Genomic DNA, 18,444 nt, shown 5'->3' with positions numbered 1-18,444 from the left:
GTTATCTGCTATTATGCCAGTAAGCAAACATTGTTGGTAAGCATGTTATTGGTCTATAATTTCCTGGTATTTTCCTTTCGGTCTGATATTTTTGAATTATATCATTCCAGTTGTTAGCCACCAAACAATTTGACTTTTGTGTAACACTTCATTAAGCTGTTTAGCTAATATCAAGTGCAACCTGGTCAGATGTTTAAGCCAGAAACTATGTAATTGGTCATTTCCAGGTGATGTCCAATTCTTAATTTTCTTTACATGTTCTGTTACCATTCTAGTTGTTATTACTAGTCCTTGCATCTGTTAAAATTCTGGTCAATCTTTAATCCATTGTGCTTCCTTATTATAATCTTTCTGATTCTCCCATAAATTCAAAATTGTAATGTGGCAGTTTTTTTCTGGTTTTTCACTTTTCACATTATGATTTGCAGTAAGGCTTTGATAGAAACGCCTTTGTTCTGATTGAAACTGCTGGTTTTGCTTGAATTGAATGATTCTTGCTTCATCTTTCAATTTTTCTTGCTGTTGCTGTTAGTTGCTTTATAATCTCTAATCTTCAATCTTGTATCTAACCAGTATTATTATCATTATTATCACTATTATTATTAGTTTTTGCTTTATTGGGTTTTAACTGTGTTGTATTTATTTTTCGGTGAACTGCCTTGATACATTTCTTGAGTGAAAAAGTACATAATTATTCAGATTTGTTCGTCCTTTTCTCCCCTCTAAATGGCATCTTTTCTTCAAACTGGAGCTTCCAAATTTTAAACTACTTAAATTCAAAGCTTTGATTCTTGACAACCATTGGAAATAAAATCACAGGTTTTATGTGCTCACTTCAAACTTGTTCTCGATGTATCTTATATGCACCATTGTTGATTCACAAGTTCCAATTAGCAATCTATTTATACTGCCACAAATGGCAACAATATAAAAGCTAAATACATTAAAAAACCACAAAACTAAATAACTGAACCAGGGTAAAATGAATATACACTCAGTTTGAGTGGTGTAAATTTAGCTGTTACAAATAGTACACTAGATACAATGAACATACATGAGGAAACAACATAATATGAATATAGCTACCCATAAATTACTGTAGAAATTGGAAGAAATCAGAAGAGGATTTAGGAATAAGGTAAAGAATAATGAATTGTGAAAGAATGAAGATATGAAGTAACAGGAATGCGAGGAAAGGAAGACTGAATACTATCACTGAAAATGATGTCTCAGAGTGTGATGAGGGGAAGAATGTTTGCACATCTATTTTATATCTTCCAATTTTGAAATGATTCACATGTCATTCTGATAATTACAATATAAAATATTCCCACCTTGTAGGGTCAGCTCTTTTAATAATATAGCAACAGCATCTGATTTCTGTTTTCATCAGCTAGTTTCATCTGATCATGCAGTAAATAATGTGTGCCTGGGCAACCCACTGGCCCATACTTCACTTTTGCATGTTGTAAAAGCTGCCTGATCTAGCACTGTTTATTGAAAATAGCTTTCACCCTTACCTAATTTGACTATTTATTCTGTTTACATGACTGATATTCTTCTGATGTATTACATGACAGAAAAAACAATTCTGGTGCCCTGCAGTCATAGCTGCTTATTCAGTCCTCAAGATAAGCCAGCGTGTCCCTACATATGCTGGTACAATGACAGCCCTGCCAGTGTAGAAGTACACCGTCAACAGGCACACCACGGACATACTGCAGTACTAGAAAAACAGTGATGTGGCTTGGATGTCACTCGGATGCCATTACAACTCCGCTGGCAAGGAGGCTAAAACATGGAGGAGACTGAGGCATGACGTGGGAGGGATGTAGGAGGAGTCAACATATACCATATCTTAACCTCCCTTCCAACGACAGGCCCAGTCCCAATGCCAGAAAAACACTATGCAAACATCAGAGCTGAAGTGGGTAGGAGGAACCACATAAGGAACAATGGGAAAGGGAAAAGAGCAGAAAATTGCTTCTCCTCCCACCCCACCTACTGTCCTACGATGGAGCTTAGGACACAGAACAAGTTTTGCATCCAATCATAACACACCACGGCAGTACTGGGAAGAGATGACTGGCCACCTGTGTGTCATTGCATAGAGGGAGGGTTTGCTCCCTCACCATTTAAAGAAATGAAGGGTAAATCAGGCATGCATCTGAGCACAGATGTGGTCTCTTTGCACTCCATGGCTTGTAACAGAACATACACTCGAATGCACATCTGAACGTGCAATACAGTAGGATGAGATAGTAGCTAAACATGGATGTTTATTGGGATGAGTGTCCATTTTAAGCCTGTGGCTCCTGATACAATGCAATGATACACACATGGAAAGCAGCTTCGGCACATAAATTTCCTTTCTTGGGTTAGGCAAAGAAGTGTGGATACAAGGTGGAAAAGGATGGCAAAAGAAGGACATCATTTCCTCCCATTTGCTCTGCCTATGATCTGCTACAGGTAACAACAAAAGACAGTAGCAAAATGCATCAAGCATGAACCATTGTCAGAGCTCTGTATTTCACACTATAAAATGGATGATGCAGGAAGGGAGGCATTAAGATGTGTTGTGGATGTGATCTATGATCTGCTACAGGTAACAACAAAAGATAGTAGCAAAATGCATCAAGCATGAACCATTGTCAGAGCTCTGTATTTCACACTATAAAATGGATGATGCAGGAAGGGAGGCATTAAGATGTGTTGTGGACGTGTGTCAAAACATGGAGGCATAAATAGCATAGCACTAGCTGATCTCTAGGCCGATTTCAGACCTGTGGTCATATTAAACTTCTGTTTAAACTTCAGAACTTCTGTTCTGTGTTGTGGCTTTCTGATTTGATCATATCTTTTGCCCTGGCATGCATTTGTTTAGAATGTCAATGAAATAAATCTATGACAAATAGATAACAGACCCCAATCTCAGCAACTTTGCCTGAGGTTGTAGGTGAACTATAGGTGAACTATAATCTTAATGTCCTGAAACCTCTGTATGATTGTAACTAAGCAGAGGTTTTAGCTCATGGGTTTTATTTCTTGAACAAACGAGGGGAAAACTGGTACAGTGGCATCTAAGCAATCAAAATGTCAAGCAAATTTGAGTTTTATGGTCAAGTGGGATGGGACAGTGGTTTAATGGTTAGACCAGGGTTAATGGTTTAGACCAGGTTAGTGGTTTAATGGTTAGACCAGGGTTAGACTAACCATTAAACCAGTGGTTTAATGGTTAGACCAGGGGTGTCCAAAGTTTTTGGCTGGAGGGCGACATAGTCTCTCAGACACTGTGTCGGGGGAAAAAAGAATTTACACTTAAAATTTGAATAAATTTACATAAGTTTACATAAATGAATATATTAAAGATGAACTTATATGAATGAATGAAGGTCTTGCAATAGCTCAAGGCCTATAAAAGGCCTTGCACAAAACAAGGCTGGCATTTCCTTTGCTGCTGCTACTGCGTCACAGACGTGAAACAACAAGCAGTGGAGGGAGCCCTCATCCCACAGCTCACGCGAGAGGTCAAACAGTCTCCCTCAAGCTGAGAGCAGTTGCGTCGGGCCAGTGTGGGCTCCAACAAATCTCCGGAGGGCCAGAGGCTCATGGGAGACTGGAGGCTCCCTGAGGGCCGCACTGAGAGGCCTCGAGGGCCGCAAGTGGCCCCAGGGCCAGGGTTTGGGCACCCCTGGGTTAGACTGTTGGAGTAGGGCTGGGAAGACTCTGGTTCAAGTCCTCACTCAGCCATGAAGTCCACCTTAGGCCAATCACTGTCTCTGACTTAGCCCAATATACATCATAGGGTTGTTGCAAGGATAAAATGGGAAAGAACCTGAGTTCCTACTTCTTTTAGGAGTAGGCAGATGTTCAGACATCTCAATATTCAGTAAACTTTGCACAATCATACAGTTAATAAATGGGCTAAATTTACATACAAAATTATGCAGGGGATGGACAGAGTGGATAGGGAGATGCTCTTTACACTCTCACATAATACCAGAACCAGGGGACATCCACTAAAATTGAGTGTTGGGCGGGTTAGGACAGACAAAAGAAAATATTTCTTTACTCAGCGCGTGGTCGGTCTGTGGAACTCCTTGCCACAGGATGTGGTGCTGGCGTCTAGCCTAGACGCCTTTAAAAGGGGATTGGACGAGTTTCTGGAGGAAAAATCCATTATGGGGTACAAGCCATGATGTGTATGCGCAACCTCCTGATTTTAGGAATGGGTTAAGTCAGAATGCCAGATGTAGGGGAGAGCACCAGGATGAGGTCTCTTGTTATCTGGTGTGCTTCCTGGGGCATTTGGTGGGCCGCTGTGAGATACAGGAAGCTGGACTAGATGGGCCTATGGCCTGATCCAGTGGGGCTGTTCTTATGTTCTTATGTGCAATGGCACCTGAGATTTCACCAGGTATTTCACAAATACTATGAAGAGCATCCCAATAGCCTTAAGGGCTCGAAACATGTTTTAAAAATTACAAAAGCGAAGACTCTCAGAATACTGAATTCTGTGTCCAGTACCAGCATCTGGTATTTGCCTTGGAAAGAGAAAGGCAGGGTAAAAATTTTGGAAATCAATAACCTTAAATGGACAAACATCAAAATTCCCTAGATATTCAAAACAGTCAAATTAATAATAGAGCCCAATTTATTCCCCCCTCCCCAATGATGCAGTGATGCCAAAATAGCTACCACTGCATCCTGGGGGGCGGTTGCAGAGGTCTCCAGGGGTAAGCACCTGCAGTGGAGGGGCGCTAGCGAATTTGCTGGCACAGTCCTGTGTGTATCAGGATCAGGTCCAGGAAAGGAGTTAGGATTTGGTGGCCGCTGCTGCTACAGCAGAATCCGCCCCCTTTCCAGACTCCTCCACCTCTCCTGCTGCTTCACTCTGACCTCCGCTGCCCCATTCTGCCTCCCCATCTCATCCCACCTCCCCTACTGTATTACCTCTCAGCAAGTAGCTGGTGATTCCTGATGTACACGGGAAGGCCTGGCCATCCCACTGGTGTGCTACTTTGTGCACTGCCTAAAGCAGATTTTACAAGTATTATAAGGAATGTAGTGCTGGTGGAATGTTTATTCTGCTAATGCTAGATTGAGCTATAAGATGTATTGCATATTAAGAGTTATTGGAATCTTATCTTTCATAAAGCTACTAAAAGTTTCCCCTGTAGAATTCCAATATTTTTGCATTTTTTTCAAATTTGGACAAACTACTGCAATATATTTTTCAACACAACCATAATGCTCCAGAATGCTTATGGTACTGCTGAATTGCCTCATGGGAATCATCTACTACCGAACAGTGTCAGAGGTGACCAACACAACAGTTTGATGACTTGGTAGGTCTCTAGTTCTACTGGAGCAAATCCCCAGAGGAACTCCAGCTGATCAGGAAATATAAATTCAGTTCTAATATCTGTTCTAGAGGGAGAATGCATACTGAAACCAATCTTTCACTTTATTGATTCTGAAATTGGCACATGTTTTCAACTGGCAAAACGTTTTCTGACAACGCTGTTTCTAACTTTAACAAGGACGTTTAAAGTAGTTTTTATCAAAATCAGTCCTGGCTTTTTGTGGTGGCACAATGCTTGGGGCTTTTTTTCATTTTGAAGGAAATTGGACAACCATAGTACAATTAATTAATTAGAACTTGACAGTTAATTAAATAACTCCAGGGATTTTTCTCAGAAGGAACTATCAGACTCAGGACTCTTTGCAGACTATGCAAGGTCCCTACCTCAGCTCCCTTCCCTGTAGCTGTCGTCCCCATATCCCTCTGGAGACAACATGAGTGGCAAAGCACAGGAGCATTACTGATACTAGCAGTTAAATTAAAGACAGTTTGTTCTTCTAATGCTCCTTTGGCTGCCAGAGAACTGAAATGTGTGGGCAACCTGACACCTTTCCTAATGAAATCAGGTCTGGCTGAGGAATGCTTTGAATCCAGGACACCTGTGCAGAGTTGAGTTTTCTTTGTGAAAGCATCAGACAAAAGTCAGCAACATCCCAGCAATGGCAGACAATTCCCCATCTCTAGGTTCCTGATGGTAAATGCAGGCACTAATTACCAAATTCCCTGTAGCTTCCTGGCACAAAGCCTTTCAAGCTCACCATTCAAAACCCAGGCACATTCTCCAAATACGTACAACTTTTCATAATAGGGGAGACCTTGGATCTTAAATCGTAACTTAAGGGCCTTATCCCCCATAGTTTCTGTCTGCTTCTTGCACAAGACTGGCACAATCTGAGCGGTGCCTGTATTTCATTGCACAATGCTACAGGCCTATATGAATGGAAACTCATAAAGCTAGTTGAATACATACGTACAGCCCATGTGAGAAGTGTCAGAGGGCAGGCCCAGCCAGGCATGAATCAAGGGCGCATGCCCACCCAGGACCCTGTCAATCTGCCCAGTGGCTGCTGCAGAGCATGCAGGAGCCTAAAAGTCCAATCATTTCACAACTCTATTTTTTCAAAGTATACGTAGGCTGCTATGAATCCTGCTGCCAATGAGGTTCTTCCTGTGGTTCTCTAGTCCTTGGGAGCAACCTTTACTGGTTGCTGGGGAGGAGACAGAGAACGAAGCACCTTGAATTGTCTGGTGGTAAGTGTAGGAGAGGGAGGAATTGTCCCTGTCTACCCAATCTTGGTAGAAAACAGCCCTCAGGCAAGCAAGGGAGAGAAAAGACCTAGGTTTGGGGGAGAAAGATGAGGTCGGGTGGGGGGAAGGAAAGCTGTGAAAGTAACACACCTGTACTTGACAAGCAGGTAGGGAGGCCCAGAACAGGACAGTGCTCCAGGGCCTAGCATACCCTGATGCAGATCCTCCATGTATTAATGTGATGCACATATGAATATGGCAAGATTTCCAATCTTAAATTCATTGTTCCACATATGCTGTAATAATGGGGAATGAAGGAGCTGAGATAATATATTGTCAAGAAATTGACAAGTTTTATTTGTTATTGAAAGACAAAGGCACAGTCCTCTGAAAGCAGAGAACATGTATCATTGGCGACACTAGGGTTTGCGTTACTCGGTGCAAGAGGCCAGTGCATCATCCCCATGATGGACCTCCTTCCGTGCAGTGGGCATGGCAACACCCTGGGTGGTGGGCGTGGCAACGCATCATTGCCCCACCCCTGTTGGTTTTTTGGCTATAACATTAGATAGAGATATTTTGACACGGTTTGTTTCATTCCATTCTGCATGAAATTACACATCAAATGATATGACAGTATTATTCCTAAAAACCACGATTTAAACATTTTTGGCCAGGAGTGATGTCACGTGTCAACCCCCATGCACGCATCACCCAGTGCAGCCCGCAACCCCCTAGCAGATTAGTTGGCAATCTTCAGTCTCGAAAGACTATGGTATCGCGCTCTGAATGGTGGTTCTGGAACAGCGTCTAGTGTGGCTGAAAAGGCTGATTCGGGAGTGACAATCCCTTCCACACTGGGAGCAAGTGCAGTCTGTCCCTGGTCTGTCTCCCTGGCTATGGGCCTTACTTCTTTGCCTCTTTGCCTCAGACTGTTGGCCAAGTGTCTCTTCAAACTGGGAAAGGCCATGCTGCACAGCCTGCCTCCAAGCGGGCCGCTCAGAGGCCAGGGTTTCCCACTTGTTGAGGTCCACTCCTAAGGCCTTCAGATCCCTCTTGCAGATGTCCTTGTATTGCAACTGTGGTCTACCTGTAGGGCGCTTTCCTTGCACGAGTTCTCCATAGAGGAGATCCTTTGGGATCCGACCATCATGCATTCTCACAACATGACCGAGCCAACGCAGGTGTCTGTTTCAGCAGTGCATACATGCTAGGGATTCCAGCTCGTTTCAGGACTGTGTTGTTTGGAACTTTGTCCTGCCAGGTGATGCCGAGGATGCGTCGGAGGCAGCGCATGTGGAAAGCGTTCAGTTTCCTCTCCTGTTGTGAGCGAAGAGTCCATGACTCGCTGCAGTACAGAAGTGTACTCAGGACGCAAGCTCTGTAGACCTGGATCTTGTATGTTCCGTCAGCTTCTTGTTGGACCAGACTCTCTTTGTGAGTCTGGAAAACGTGGTAGCTGCTTTACTGATGCGCTTGTTTAGCTCGGTATCGAGAGAAAGAGTGTCGGAGATCGTTGAGCCAAGGTACACAAAGTCATGGACAACCTCCAGTTCATGCGCAGAGATTGTAATGCAGGGAGGTGAGTCCACATCCTGAACCATGACCTGTGTTTTCTTAAGGTTGATCGTCAGTCCAAAATCTTGGCAGGCCTTGCTAAAATGATCCATGAGCTGCTGGAGATCTTTGGCAGAGTGGGTAGTGACAGCTGCATCGTCGGCAAAGAGGAAGTCACGCAGACATTTCAGCTGGACTTTGGACTTTGCTCTCAGTCTGGAGAGGTTGAAGAGCTTTCTATCTGATCTGGTCCGGAGATAGATGCCTTCTGTTGCAGTTCCAAAGGCATGCTTCAGCAGGACAGCGAAGAAAATCCCAAACAAGTTTGGCGCAAGAACACAGCCCTGCTTCACTCTGCTTCAGATGTCAAAGGGGTCTGATGTGGAGCCATCAAAGACAACAGTGCCCTTTATGTCCTTGTGGAAAGATCTGATGATGCTGAGGAGCCTGGGTGGACCCCATCTTGGGGAGAATCTTGAAGAGGCTGTCCCTGCTGAGCAGGTCGAAAGCCTTCGTGAGATCTATGAAGGCTATAAAGAGTGGCTGTCGTTGTTCCCTGCATTTCTCCTGCAGTTGTCTCAGGAGAATACCATATCAGTGGTGGACCTGTTGGCTCGGAATCTGCACTGCGATTCTGGATAGACGCTCTCTGCAAGTACCTGGAGCCTCTTTAGTGCAACTTGGGCAAACGGCTTTCTTACAACGCTAAGGAGAGAGATGCCGCGGTAGTTGCTGCAGTCACCCGTCGCCCACTGACATGTATGCAACTTGTGTTGACATGTTTTTCCGCTTTATTAAGTAAGTAAACTGTTTGAAACTGAAAAGAAAAAGAATCTTACCTACAGAATCCTATGTGGCTTAGAAATGAAACCTAAATAAAATGTGATGAGAGTAACTCTGACAGAGGAGCAAAACAATTGGCACAGTTTGAGAATTTTACACAATAATGTTTTATTCCTGGCATGATACATCCAGGATCAGATTTTTACCTGAAACTGTGCCGGGCAATTCATTCCCATGCTGTCTAGCAACTTTATATTGCTAGAAATATATATCCAGGGAGTTCCTTTTTAAACAATCTAAACCAAGGTTACCAATGAAAAGTTATATATTGTGGCACACATGCATTCTGCACTCAATTTCTTGTGTTAACAAGCTTGAGAAGGCACTTAGGAGTCTCATAGCTGCGTAAGGCTTGTGCCAGTTGTATGATTTCAAGTTCAGGGACTGAGGGCCCAATTCTAAACACTCTCAGTATCGGTGTTGCAAACGTGCTGTAAGCACCGGCCTGCAGTAAGTAGTTTCGGGGCGGGAGGAGGTGGGGAGTGGGTGGAACAGGGCAGGGGAGGAACCGGGACAGGAGGGGAATGGGACCGGCAGAGCTCTGCTCCACCAGATCCTGAATTCCATGTCAGGCCAGAAGCAAACTAGTTGGCGCAGACTTCAGAAGCCCCTTTGCAGGGTTTTCCCTGGGGAAAGGGGATGAAAGTCCCCTTCCCCGGAGAAGACCTTCAGCGGCCTCAGCAGTGCTGCCTGATGCAGCGGTAGCTGTTTTGGCACTGCAACACCTGGCAGAGCTGTTGGCTTTAGGACTGGGCTACAAACCATAATGAAAGCTATTGAGGTAGCTGCCTCTGCTTGGAAAAACTTTGTCTGGCCCTCAGTTCACTGCTTGGGTGATTTTGTCTTATCCTTTAAGACTGCCAGTTCTTTAAAACAAGGACTGTCCATATGTGTATCCAAGTACATTGTCCAATGGGGCCATCAGGTGCTACTGTAATAGGGACTGCTACTGGCAATGATTCAGAATTAATCATTCTAGCAATCCTCCTATATGTGCCTCTGAAGTACAGGATGCATTCTAGACAATGGAGCAACAATAATTTTAGTCTTTTCCACCACGCTGTTTCTATCCCTTTGTTCCTCAACCCTGGTCACAGCTTCCAACCCAGTGAGATGAAAATTGGCTCGTCTCTCTTTCTGCCTTTTGAAATAAAAAGTACTAATTAAGAAAATTCATTAGGAAAAGTTAATCATTTCTTGCTGTCCTGGGTCTAACAAACCTTCCAAGCATGAAAGGGAATTGGGAGCCGCTGCAGTCCTCAATTAAACCAGCCCTTCTCTGTTGTTTGGCAAAGCATCAGCTGCCTTCATTCATCAGGGAAAGGAAACTGAAATTTAAAATTTTTGATGCATACACATTACCCAAATTCTACCATAGAAATGTTCAAAATGTGCAGCCGTGGTTTAAACTCCCGGGATGATAGAGACAATTTCAAAAATTACAATTTCAAAAATAATCATTAGCTTGGTTTTGTTAATTACAAAATCTAGAATGTTTGTACTACATCCCAAAGAATGTTCTGTCAATGCAAAATGTAAGTTTAAGTAATAGCACTTAAATTATGCTGACTGCTGAAATATTCATTATATTAACATTAAGAATGATATGTTTTACACACACACACACACACACACACACACCCCATTCAGGAGAGAGAGAGAGAGAGAGAGAGAAAGAGTGTATCCCAGAGACTCTAGGTCAGAGGTGTCAAACTCGTGTCATACCAAGGGCCGAACAGCATTCATGGTGCCTGCTGAGGGCCGGAAAGGACATCATTAGGCAGGAAATGATGTCATTAAACAGGTCATAACCAAAAATAAAAGCACTTTTTCTCACTTAGGAACTCATTAGCTCCAAATGACAGAAGAGAGAATACACAAATCTTGATCATTTTTCAAGATATGGGAGAGCCCAATTTTCACATGGGCTGTCCTTGTAGCAGTAACACCTCAGCACTGCTCAGCAGCTGAGAGCCCGAGGGCCAGATAAAAAACTTCTGTGGGCTGCATCCGGCCCCCGGGCCTCTAGGTTATATCCATTAGCCCATTTTCTACAGCTCAGCAAAGAACAAGACAGCCAGCAGAGGTGGCTAGCAAAATGCCTTGAGTTTATTCTCCATGCATCTGATAGAAACATGAAGGTATCACCATGAAGATGACAACATGGCTACACAGCAAAGGTTGTAATAAAGTGCAGATCTTGCCAAGCTAAGAAAAAGAAAAGAGCACAGACTTCAGCAAATCAAATATAAATCTACAATAAGTCAGAGCCCAATCCTGAGCTCAGCGCGCTGGTTCACTGGGGGGAGGCGGGGAGGAGGCATTCTGGGGAGGGGGAGGCAAGCAGCGGGCGGGGTGGAGGTGTGTCAGGGAGGCAGGAAGATAGCGGGGGAGGCATGCTGAGGGGAGAGAGCAGGGAGGGAGGCGGGACTGGTGGAGCGACACTCCAACGGATCCAAAGACTCTGTGTAGGACTCGCCACCTTACATGGAGGCTCTTGATTCCTCACCCACCATACGCATCACCCATCTTTGGGTTGGCGGTGAATCAAGTAGCCCCATTGCGGGGCTACTGCACTTATCCAGGGGAAGGGGACAAGTCCCCTTCTCCTGAGGTGCTGCCGGCGGCTGCCTTGGGTGTGCAGGATGTGGCAGCAGCCATTTTCAGTGCCGCTGTAGCTGCGTGCCCCGGGCAGATCAGGATTGGGCTGCCCATCAGGGAAAGAATCTGAAGAACAAATTGTTGCATATATAAATAGTAATAATGCATTTCTTATAATCAATCACACAAAGAAAGCTGAAAAGGGAGGCAGTAGAACTACTAGATAACAAAAGACATATCAAGAGCTCTCAAAGAAAAGAGGAAAAGGAAGAAATTTATAGATGAATGAAGTGAATTTGTTGCTTCATTTTTGCTACAAAAGACATCAATGACATACGCATACCTGAACCATTTATTTTTACAGGCAAATTGTCAACAAAACTGGGTCAAACAGAGATGACAGCAGTAAGATCCCACAGCCAGATTTATGTTAAAATTTTGTTAGAATAACTCAAAATACATGTTAAAACAATCGAGTTAAAATGAGGAGGGAATATTAGCCAAACAAGACTTTCTCTGCCCTTTCCCTTCCCAGAGTGCCTCTGTCCATCACCACAGACAGACAGCTTGCTTTCTCAAAAGCAGGGCAGAGGCCAAATCTGGAAATTCCTCTCATTATTTAAGAGAAGGGAGTCCTGTACTTAAAAAGTATGCTAACAGTTACGAAGTGGAGAACAACGTCTTAAACAGTAGAAATTATACCACAGAACTCATTGTGCCTCAATATGTGCAATGTGGCATTTCTCATAGTAGACCGATGGTCTATGGCAGTGGTTTTCAAACTCTCATGCAGAGTTTGCACCGCTGTAAATTCTGGCAGGGGTGGAGGGAGGCAGCGGGGGCGGGGGAAGGCAGGCTCCCCAGGATCGCGTTCCTAACGGGGCTGAAGGGACAGGGATGCACTCACCAGTCCCTGCAGCATCGTCCTGGGAGCCCTGCACAAGTGTTTGCAGGGCTCCCCAGCTCGTTAGAAGTTAAAGAGGAGCCATTGCACTCCACTTCCGGTTTTGTTCTTGGATTCTTCTTTGCAAATTCCTGCAAGTGTAAATTCAGGCATACCAATTAACCCACAAAAAGATTACTTGTTCAACAGTATGCCAAAACAAAGCATTTTTTCCCTCTCATGTTGTGAAAAAATACATTTTATTCTCTAGCCATCACCGCAATGAGTTTCTCCAAACAGGAGTTTTAAACAAGGAGGACTGAAATTAAAGGCTTGTTTTTGTAGCTGCAATTTCATCCCATTGAAAGGGCAAAAACAGGCAACCAGTCAATCTCTTTCTGAAGAACAAGCTGACAGACTGTTTCAAGGGCTGCTGTGGATACATGTTGGCCAGTGCCTGGGGGTTTGCTTTGTAGGAGAGAAAAGGATCAATTTGAAGCTGACGCTGGTACTTTCAAACCTGGGATCAATATGCCAGTATTGTTTCTGTTTGAACTTAACAGTATGTGTATTCTGGGGGATGGAATAAAAACAAGGCAGGTGCTGCTTACTACATTACTTTCCAGTGATGAGACCAAGGTCTGTAGGATCCTTGAACCAAAACCAATAATGGGCCTAGCACATTTGTGCACATGCTTGCATGTACATACACATTACACACACACACACACACACACACACACACACACACACACACACACACACACACCGGGCAGAGCAATTTCATAGGGTGCCTGCTTTCCAGCACTTCTGGTGCTCTGAGTGGTCCTCTCAGTTTCCCTGATGAGACTGAAGAAACAGAGAGGAGCAATTTTAGCAGAGGACAAATCTCATTTAGCACTACAGCAAAACTAAGGAAGAGGGGCCTTCTAAGACCACTCTTTTCTGTTTCCCCAATCCACTTAAGGAAAGGAGAGGAGGAATTGGTGTCAAGGGAGGATGCCACTCCTCCCAACATTTGCTGAAGCCCTAAGAGACCAGTGTCCTCCAAAGAGGACTCCACTCCGCTTATGTTCTGGGGACATGAAAAGGACCTATCACCCTGGAGGATGCATCTTACACAGCACTTCAGCAGCACTGAAGGAGAGGTGCCCTCCAAATTCACTCTTCTTCCTTTCCTCAAGGGGGATGGGAGAGTGATCAGAGAATGCGCCCAAACAATAAAGACCGATTTGGCTTCTTTTTATTAAAAAATGTCATCTAAGCTCCACACTCTTATTACATCTACTGGCAATGAATTACTCTATACAATTATGCATTGTGTAAAGAAATACTTCCAACAGTGGGAAATACTGGGAAATCAGGATTTTGTCTGAAGAAAGTTAGGTGAGACACATTGAAATCAATGGAACTAGAGGGGCAGCAGAATCCACTGCAACTTCCATCACAGCAATGCAGCAGCGCCAACATGGCACCCATTGAACCCCACTTGGGAGATTTGGCCTCAGGAGGTCTCTTTGGGTTAAGCTGCAGCAGGCCCGGTGGGTCAACTCAAATCTTGCCAGTGGTATTGCTGGTGCAAGTCCATGTTGATCTGTGAAGGTGGATCAGGCCTCCAAAGGGAGGGTCAGAATCTGGTGCCTTCCTGGGGCCGATCCACCCTCCTCCCCACCCCCTGTCATCCCTGCCCCATTCTGCTCCCTTCCAGCCTCCATCTCAGCCCCAGTACAGCTATACCTCAGGCAGTGGGCTTCTGTTGGGTTGGGCTGCAATATTATACACATTTACCTGGGAGTAAGCCCCACTGAATATAGTGGGATTTACTTCCGAGTAAACATATACAAGATAGTGCTATTAGCCATGATTAACCATCTTTGGACACAACCCACATGTTGCGAGGTCCGGGGAGTCAAATTCAAGTTGGTAAGACAGACACTGAAGTTTATGGTCTTCACAGTTCAGAAATATTGGTTGGCAACCTTCAGTCTTGAAAGACTATGGTATAAGCCTACAGCACCTGGTATTCCCAAGCGGTCTCCCATCCAAGTACTAACCAGGCCTGACCCTGCTTAGCTTCCAAGATCAGACAAGATCAGGCATGTGCAGGGTAACAGTTGCTGGGTTCAGAAATATTACCACTCCATTTATTTTTATTTATAAAATTTATTACTTTATAAACTTTTATCTTATTCTTATTCTCATTAGTCACTTTTGCCTTAGGAGAATCTGCTCTTAAGGAAAGAAACCATATAGTTCATCACACAGTTTCTATCCAGCATGGGTCAGGGGTAAATCAGGATGCTAGTCAGTTAATTTGTGCTAGTCACCACAAGCCAGCAACAAGAGCTACCACTCATTTCTCCAAAGACCTTCTTTTCATGCCAGACCCAGTGGCACAGCCAATGAGAAGGAAAAGCAAGTGCCAAGCACCATCAATTAGGCTGGCACTCAAGACAGGGTTGGCACAGAATAAGCAGTTCTCTTTCAGGATCAGTGGTGGAAATGGCAGCTGGGAGAGAGAGAAAGCAAAATAAATTGAGGGAGCCTGCAAGCCTTTTTTTATCTGTGCTTTCCAGGACTTCCTATCTTCCCAAGTCAGAAACCAATGCTCTCCTTGTCAGCCATGGCTCCACTATTATTGTCCACACATCATGTAAGTAACTCAAAAAGCATCAGTGAACTGCCAAATTTTGGCGACATTTGCAAGCTTGCTTGTGTTGCAGCACTAATGAATTAATAAATTATATGGGGCAACAGAGTATACTCAGAGAGACAAGTTCTCTAGGAAAGCCAAAGATGAGAATGAGAAGACTTTCAAGTAAAGAGCAGGTGAATATGTGGAGTGGACTGGAGATGTAGACCAAGTCACATTGCTATGATTATGAATGTCAATCTTGAATACATGACAACACCCAAGGAGCTAAAATGCAGGGGAGTAGGTGGCTTAAAAAACAGAGGCAGATCACATAATTAAAAATTATGAGTGAGATAATATTGTTTAATGGAATTCTACCCTACTTATTTTATTTCTGTTTAAATTTATCCTTCCCTATGCCCTTCTACCTGAATGTGAACTTAAGGCAGCTCTCACACAAAAAAAGAGTCTAAAAATCCAAACTATAAAACACGCAAGCATCATGAATAACACTAACAGGCCTCATAAGGAGATGAACTGAAGCAGTCATGCCAGCAGGCAGAGGACTATCAGGGGGCAGAATGACAGTGCTTGCCTGCCCAGATCTGAAAAGGAGGAGAAGGAAGGAGCAGAAAAGAAAGGAGAGGAGAGTGGCAGGAAGATGTTCTCACCTACCACCCTCCTGTACTCCACTTCCTGTTCTGGTCCTCCCTTCTTCATTTCAAATTAGACTGAGATGGTGGACAGGTGTGGTCAGTACTCTGTTGCTGCCAAGCCGGATGGTAGTAGCAAGAACATTCAGCACCTTACCTCTGGCATCCAAGATCTTGGCCACTCCTGGATACTAGCCTACTAGTATGAAAGTCATTCAAAATAAAAACTTGCCTACTCTCTGGAAGACCATGAAGTAATTGGCTTGATGAGCCTCCCTCTGCAAGGATCTCACAACAGCTGCTTACAACCAGCTTCCTGGTTTCATCAGGTGCAAGCAATGAACTAGGCTTCTCCCAGAGGTGTAAGTGTGCTTGACCATCCACATATACTGGAAGTGGAAAAAACTACTTGTTCTGCATCAGCAAATATTCTGAGCAAAAATTAAATTACCAGCCCAGTCCTATGAACCCCCCCCCCCCCATGACGATGCATTGGTGCCAGTGCAGCTTCTGCTGCATCCTGTGGGGAAGTTTTGGCTACAGGAGGTTTCCACAGGATAAGGGGACATTTTTCCCCTTGCCCCAGGGTAAGCCCCAGCAGCTGCAACTGGTCAACTTGGACCTGAGCAGTGGCATAGCTAAGGCGGTGCAGGGTGTAGCAGTTGCCCTGGGCATCAGGCTTTAGGGGGGCAACAAGCTGAGCTTGACACTAGTGACCAAAATTGTGAAAATCTTGGTATGTATGAATAATACCATCATGTTATATATCATTGGAAAGGTAATTTAAGGATGAATGCAATGAAGCAAACTGCATTGGAATATCTGTATTCTATCAAAAGTTATGGCTGATTAACAAGAAAATGAAAAGCCTTATGGAACAAAAAGTGATTTTCTTAACTCAAAACTGACCTGTGAGACTGATTGTTCTGAGAGCCAATGACAAATTATCATGATACAGCATGAAACCAATAAGGTGATGAGTCATCTCACATTTCCATGTACCATAATATAGTTACCCCTGCTAACTGGGTAAAAGGGCATGTTTTCACGTGGTACCCTTTTTATATTTAGCAGGGGGAGAATAACCATCCCTCTTTACCCCAGCACAGTGTCTCGAACCAATCAGGGGCACACTTTTTATTTATTTACTTAATTAAATTTGATTTTGTCTGGCGGAGGGGGGGTTTTACAAATCTTTTGACCCCAGGTAGCAGATAGAGGCCTTAGTTATGCCACTGACAGGGGGGAGGCAGCAGAGCAAGTGGGTGGCAAGCTGCTGGGGGGAGGAGGCAGGTTTTCTCCCAATTTTCACTTTTAAAAAAGCTCAGGCATGATGTCACTTCCGGTTGTGACATCACTTCCAGGGCAACATTTTGAGCTTGGTACAGGGCTACACAATCATTAGCTACGCCACTGGACTCTTCGCTCACAACAGGAGAGGAAACTGAGCGCTTTCCACATGCGCTGCCTCCGACGCATCCTCGGCATCACCTGGCAGGACAAAGTTCCAAACAACACAGTCCTGGAATGTGCTGGAATCCCTAGCACGTATGCACTGCTGAAACAGAGACGCCTGCGTTGGCTCGGTCATGTCCTGAGAATGGATGATGGCCGGATCCCAAAGGATCTCCTCTATGGAGAACTCGTGCAAGGAAAGCGCCCTACAGGTAGACCACAGCTGCGATACAAGGACATCTGCAAGAGGGATCTGAAGGCCTTAGGAGTGGACCTCAACAAGTGGGAAACCCTGGCCTCTGAGCGGCCCGCTTGGAGGCAGGCTGTGCAGCATGGCCTTTCCCAGTTTGAAGAGACACTTTGCCAACAGTCTGAGGCTAAGAGGCAAAGAAGTAAGGCCCATAGCCAGGGAGACAGACCAGGGACAGACTGCACTTGCTCCTGGTGTGGAAGGGATTGTCACTCCCGGATTGGCCTTTTCAGCCACACTAGACGCTGTGCCGGAACCACCTTTCAGAGCGCGTTACCATAGTCTTTCGAGACTGAAGGTTGCCAATATATATATATATATGGCTGGCAAAGTTTGTGTTGATCTGTGCAGGTGAATCAGATCCAGGAAGGGGGTTTGGATTCAGCAGGCACTGCCACTGCCCAACCCACCCCCCTCCAGGACCTTCCCCCACCCCATGACCTCCCTCTTCTTCCCACTCCCACCCTGCCCTCCACCTACCCCATTCTGCCCCCCTGTGCTGGGCTTAAATGATCTGTTTGGGCTCCTGACATCCACCAGCATACAAGGTTCTGACTTTCCTGCTGGCACACCAGCTGTTCGTGTTGCTGCAAAGAATTTTGTGGCTGCTTTGCAGCAGCAAAACACATCCACCAGCACTACTGTTAGGTAGGATTGGACCATCAACTTTTTAAAAGGTCAGAACAGACTGGCAAAACAGTGAGAGACAGAGGTTGCTTCCTCAATGCCTACATGCCCCTTCCAAATCTGATAATGCCCTAAAACTGTGTGAGCTTCATCACCAAACAAAAGGCCTCTGCAGTAACTCTGCATCACTGCCTTCCCTAGGAATCAGAGGCTCCAAGTCTTTGCAGTGATGCCAGATACTATTATCATTGCTATTATTTATACAGGGCTATAACTGGATTTAGAGCTGTTTAATGGGTGAACTGCACCAAATGGTTATTGCTTGCT

General features: G+C 44.6%; 1 protein-coding gene and 1 pseudogene across 1 annotated transcript in view; one reads left to right on the top strand and one right to left on the bottom strand.

Annotated features, from left to right (window-relative positions):
* Window positions 1-18,444, top strand: part of GLYCTK (glycerate kinase) — a 173,122-nt gene that overhangs the window by 70,282 nt on the left and 84,396 nt on the right. The window lies entirely within an intron of this gene.
* Window positions 14,503-14,619, bottom strand: LOC136642916 (5S ribosomal RNA; annotated as a pseudogene).

This window comes from Tiliqua scincoides, chromosome 2 (genome assembly GCF_035046505.1).
Source record: "Tiliqua scincoides isolate rTilSci1 chromosome 2, rTilSci1.hap2, whole genome shotgun sequence".
In the NCBI taxonomy this organism is placed as follows: domain Eukaryota; kingdom Metazoa; phylum Chordata; class Lepidosauria; order Squamata; family Scincidae; genus Tiliqua; species Tiliqua scincoides.
This window is presented reverse-complemented; position numbering and strand designations above follow the sequence as displayed.